This window comes from Triticum dicoccoides, chromosome 6B (assembly GCF_002162155.2).
Source record: "Triticum dicoccoides isolate Atlit2015 ecotype Zavitan chromosome 6B, WEW_v2.0, whole genome shotgun sequence".
In the NCBI taxonomy this organism is placed as follows: Eukaryota; Viridiplantae; Streptophyta; class Magnoliopsida; order Poales; family Poaceae; genus Triticum; species Triticum dicoccoides.
The window spans coordinates 63907686-63913746 of NC_041391.1; the positions used below are offsets into that span (position 1 = coordinate 63907686).

The 6061-nt window shown below is 42.4% G+C and overlaps 1 pseudogene; it reads left to right on the forward strand.

The window, feature by feature from the left end:
• Window positions 1-709: 709 nt before the first annotated feature.
• On the forward strand, window positions 710-2776 carry LOC119326073 (annotated as a pseudogene).
• The last annotated feature ends 3285 nt before the right edge of the window (window positions 2777-6061 follow it).

Genomic DNA, 6061 nt, shown 5'->3' on the forward strand with positions numbered 1-6061 from the left:
GAGACCGAAACGTTACGAAAAGGAAACATGGAGTTTACATTGCGAACTTGGTGGGATCGATCGCTCATTTCATTGAGACCGAAACGTTACAAACGGAAACAGAGAGTTTGCAATCCCATCTCGGTGATACCGAGATCCCTATCGGTGAAACCGAAGTGATTAGGGTTTGTGGCATTGGCTATGTCAAATGAACTCGGTGGCACCGGATAGATCAAATTGGTGGGGCGGAGTTTGACCTTTAGGTTTAGGACATATGTGGAAATGAGAAAGTGGCTGGGGGTTTTGGAGCATATGACTAAGCATTTTGAGCAAGTAAGCCATTAAGCAACACCTCATCCCCTTTTAATAGTATTGGCTTTCCTATGGACTCAATGTGATCTTGGATCACTAAAATGAAAATGTAGAGTCTTGAGCTTGGTGCCAATATATGTCCTTAGCATTTTGAGGGGGTCCACATCTCTAGTCCATGCCATGCCAATCATTGAACTTTCTGAAATGATCATCTTGAAAGAGTATTAGTTCAATCAGCTATATGTTGTTAAAAATTACCAAAACCACCCAGGGATTAGTTGCACTTTCACTTGGGAATCTACGACGACACAAAAGATCCATGTGGTATGAATATCTCAGGCACAAACACCTCTAAACAAAAAAGGAGGAGTTGCACTATTCTACAACTTATACTTCCCTTATAAATAATTTAGGACTAATGTACTACAAAGGCATGTACCAGAATTTCTACTGGTATAACCCCTAATGTGCCCTCTGGTGTTGGGGTGACATAACTTGGGGCCATTCGGTTTCGACAGACCTTGTTAACTGGATACAGGTTGAACCTGTGATAGAACCAGATAACCCTAGTGACATAGACGGCTGCTGGACCGGTTCAGCCACAATTCTATCTGGTGGTCAACTGGTCATCTTATACACCGGTGGCATCAGAGACAAGTGTTAGGTCCAAAACCTTGTGCTTCCCAAGAACCCACCTAACCCATACCTGAGAGAATCGACCAAAATCAGCAATAACCCAGTGATCCAACCGGTAGTACCGGGTTTGAACAAAAGCTAATTTAGGGATCCGACGACCGGTTGGATCAGACCAGATGGACTGTGGAGAATAGCAGTTGGTGCCGAGATGAAAAGCTACATTGCTGCACTTTTGTACAAGAGTGAAGACTTTCTGAGTTGGACAAGAGTTGATCACCCACTTTATTCTCATAATTTTTCCAATATGTGGGAGTTCCTGGATTTCTTTGCGGTATTGCTGGGAAATAACAGTGGACTGGACATGTTCATAGCGATCCCAAGAGGCGCCAAGCATGCCCTCAAAATGAGCATGGGTTACTTTGACAAGTACTTGATTGGGTTTATGATCTCAAAAGTGATGCCTTTGTGCCAGATACTATCGTAGATGACTGTCGGCTGTGGCTGAGGATAGATTATGGTGATTTCTATGCTTCAAAGTCATTCTTTGACTCGAAAAAGGGTAGGAGGATCATATGGGGTTGGTCTAAGGAGGCAGATTATCGTTCAGATGATGTTGCAAAAGGTTGGGCAGGAATTCATGTAAGCAAATCTGCCCCTAATTGGCTGTGCTTCATATCATATTGGAATAATGATTTAGTTGATTTAGCAAATCAATGTAACATATTCAAGCTCAATTTTTATTATGTTTAGACAATCCCCAGGACGATTTGGCTAGACAGCAATGGCAAGTAGTTGCTGCAATGGCCAGTTGATGAGATTGAGTCCCTTCGAACAAATGAAATCAACCATCTAGGACTTGAGCTCAACAAGGGAGATATGTTTCAGATAAATGTAGTTGACACTTTTCAGGTAGTTTCCTTTTCACAGACAGGCTTACTTGGTCTTCAGGGGAATTTATGTTATTTCGAGAAGTGTCATGCCAGTAAGAACTGTAGGGCCTTCTAATAATTACTAATTATTTTTATAGTGCATTTTTCAGGAGAAGGATAGGTATATATTCTGAAGCTTTGGTGTGTCGTGTATTTTTAAGAGCAACTGTAGCTAAACAGGCACAAGTTTTCTTGAAACAGGCTGATGTGGAGATATATTTTGAGCTGGTGTCCATCAATGTCGCTGAACCTTTTGATCCTTCCTAGCTTTTGGACCCTGAGAAGCATTGTTGTGAAGCCGGTGCATCAGTTCATGGTGGTATAGGGCCATTTGGACTTGTTATTCTGGCCTCCAACAACAAGGATGAGCACATTGTCGTGCAGTTCAGAGTCTACAAGTCACAGCAAAAGTACATGATACTCATGTGCTCTGATCTAAGAAGGTTAGTGCTTATGTTTTTTATCTTAATTTTGCTTAGTCTTCTCCATAAAAGTCCAAAAACTAAATTGATTTTTTTCTTTTCTTTGCACATGTCTTCAATCAGGCCATCACTGTACACACCAGCCTATGGAGGCTTCTTTGAACTTGATCTTGCAAAGGAGAGGAATATATTTCTCAGACTCTGGTAAGCTAAGGAGGCTCTGCTATTTCTCCTTTTGTTCACTTCCTATATGTAAGAGTTGAAAATGGATGGATGGATGCTGCCTTGCAGATTGATTGGTCAGTGGTGGAGAGCTTCGGTGGTGGTGGTAGGGTTTGCATCACGTCCAGAGTTTATCCAGCGGATCTCAATGATGTCGGCAAGGTCCACATGTATGCCTTCAACAATGGAAGTTCCACGGCCAGGGTGCCACAGCTCAGTGCATGGACCATGCGGAAGGCACAACTGAATGTGGAGAAGGGTTGGAGTGCTATTTAAAACAGAGGAGCAATTTGATTTTCTTTATTCTTTTATCATTCATGAGCACTGCCTGGCAGAAATGAGGACATTCAACAGGAAAAAATAGCCTATCATTTCTTTGATTTCTAGTATTCATATATTGTACTCCCTCCATATCAAAAAATGTCTTAAATTTTGATACATAGGGAGTAATAAACATCTTAAATTTTGATACATAGAGAGTAGTTACTACTCCCTCTGTAAAGAAATATAACATAGTTTAGATCACTAGGGAGTACTACCTCCGTCCTGGTTTATTGGTCCCCATTGCAATCAGTGTTAAATTTTGACCATAAATTTAACTAACAAAATGTTCATGCATGTCATAAAAATTATATCACTGAAAAATATGTTCAAATACGAATCCAACGATATAATTTCTGTTGACATGCACTAACATTTGGTTAGTTAAATCTTTGATCAAAATTTAGCACAAATTATAAAGGGGACTAATATAAACCAGACGGAGGTTGTACTTAGTAAGCCCTTCTCATCTTAGTTACTTGCATCATTTATTATAGAAACGCGCACTAGTCATTAAATTCACGGGAAGAGTACTTCAGTCACACGAAATAATCTCTTGAAATGTTTTGAAGTGGTCACAAGACTCTGTGAGCAAACATGTCATATACCCTTTCGTGGTGCTGAGGTGTTATGTCGACTAGTCATTCTTGTTGCAAAAAAGTACATGGTCTCTATTTATGGTGGGAAGTTCAATGGAAAAAGTGTTTGACCCTCGCATCATCCCCATGCGGGCGATTTGAGGGTGACTAGGGTACCCCCTCCCTTCCCCTCTTCTCCTTGCCACCGGCGGAGGCAGCCATAGGGATTGCCTACGCGGCCGCAAATGAGGGTGGCGGTGAGGTATCGGCTGCTCCCTTGCTCAGGTGTAGGGACTGTGGGTACCAAGGTGGGAACCTCACATGGAGAGGCGATATTGTCTGAGCGGCGAGGGCGTTTATTGATGCGGGCTTGTGAGGCGACGCTGAGTGCGATGCATGGTTCGTGGGCTAGACGGTGGCCTCTGGCATCAGATTTAAAGGTCGGTGCCCCATCTTGCCCTCTGGCTCACTTCCTAGTGAATCAATTTGTTGGTCACTAGGGCCCTATTGGTCACTAGTTGGGTTGTATAACGTGCTAGGTGGTATGTGTATCGGGACCAAGAGAGCCCCTCTTTGGCCTGGCCGATCACGGTGGCGGCAACCCTCTGCAGGCACTGGGCTCCTCCTAGGAGGTACTGTCGATGTCCCCTCCCCCTCGATCCAAGGCGAAAATACAATCCCATTCAGATTCATTGGTGGTGTCGTGCCCTCCCTAGGGGAGTATCTAGCATGGGGGGATGGGGGGGGTGCATGTGAGTGGTGCTTGCTACCTCTTGAGCACTGCGTTGGTTTTCCCTTGAAGAGGAAAGGGTGATGCAGCAAAGTAGCGTAAGTATTTCCCTCAGTTTTTGAGAACCAAGGTATCAATCCAGTAGGAGGCTACACACAAATCCCTTGTACCTACACAAACAAACAAGAACCTCGTAACCAACGCGATAAAGGGGTTGTCAATCCCTTCACGACCACTTGCGAAAGTGAGACCTGATAGAGATAATAATAAGATAAATATTTTTGGTATTTTTATGATATAGATTGGAAAGTAAAGATTGCAAAATAAAGTAGATCAGAAACTTATATGATGGAAAATAGACCCGGGGACCATAGGTGTCACTAGTGGATTCTCTCAAGATAGCATAAATATTACGGTGGGTGAACAAATTACTGTCGAGCAATTGATAGAAAAGTGCATAGTTATGAGAATATCTAGGCATGATCATGTATATAGGCATCACGTCCGTGACAAGTAGATCGAAACGATTCTGCATCTACTACTATTACTCCACACATCGACCGCTATCCAGCATGCATCTAGAGTATTAAGTTCATAAGAATAGAGTAACACATTAGGCAAGATGACATGATGTAGAGGGATAAACTCAAGCAATATGATATAAACCGCATCTTTTTATCCTTGATGGCAACAATACAATACGTGCCTTGCTGCCCCTGCTGTCACTAGGAAAGGACACCGCAAGATTGAACCCAAAGCTAAGAACTTCTCTTATTGCAAGAAAGATCAATCTAGTAGGCCACACCAAACTGATAATTCTAAGAGACTTGCAAGGATAACAAATCATACATAAAAGAATTCAGAGGAGATTCAAATATTTCTCATAGATAATCTTGATCATAAACCCACAATTCATCGGATCTCGACAAACACACCGCAAAAAGAGTTACATTGAATAGATCTCCAAGAAGATCGAGGAGAACTTTGTATTGAGAATCAAAGAGAGAGAAGAAGCCATCTAGATAATAACTATGGACCCGAAGGTCTGTGGTAAACTACTCACAACTCATCGGAGAGGATATGGTGTTGATGTAGAAGCCCTCCATGATCGATTCCCCCTCCGGTGGAGCGCTGGAAAAGGCCCCAAGATGGGATCTCACGGGTACAGAAGGTTGCAGCGGTGGAAATAGAGTTTCGTGGTACTCCTTGATGTTTTTAGGGTATGTGAACATATGTAGGCGAAGGAAGTCAGTCAAGGGAGCCACGAGGGGCCCACGAGGGTGGTGGGCGCGCCCACCCCCTAGGGCGCACCTCCCTGCCTCGTGGCTTCCTCGTTTGCTTCTTGACGTACACTCCAAGTCTCCTGGATTGCGTTTGTTCCAAAAATAACTCTCCCGAAGGTTTCATTCCGTTTGGATTGCATTTGATATTCCTTTTCTGCGAAACACCGAAACGGCCAAAAAACAGCAATTTGGGTTGGGCCTCCGGTTAATAGGTTAGTCCCAAAAATAATATAAAAGTGCTTAGTAAAGCCCATAAACATCCAAAATGGGTAATATAATAGCATGGAACAAAAAAAATTATAGATACGTTGGAGACGTATCAAGCATCCCCAAGCTTAATTCCTGCTCGTCCTCGACTAGGTAAATGATAAAAACAGAATTTTTGATGTCGAGTGCTACCTAGCATAATTCTCAATTTAATTTTCTTTATTGTGGCATGAATGTTCAGATCGAAATGATTCAAGATAAAAGCTTATAAAACATAAAAATAATAATGCTTCAAAGCATACTAACAAATAATCATGTCCTATCAAAATAGCATAGCCAAAGAAAGCTTATCCCTACAAAATCATATAGTTAGGCCATGCTTCATTTTCATTACACAAAATACTCCCATCATGCACAACCCCGATGACGAGCCGAGCAATTG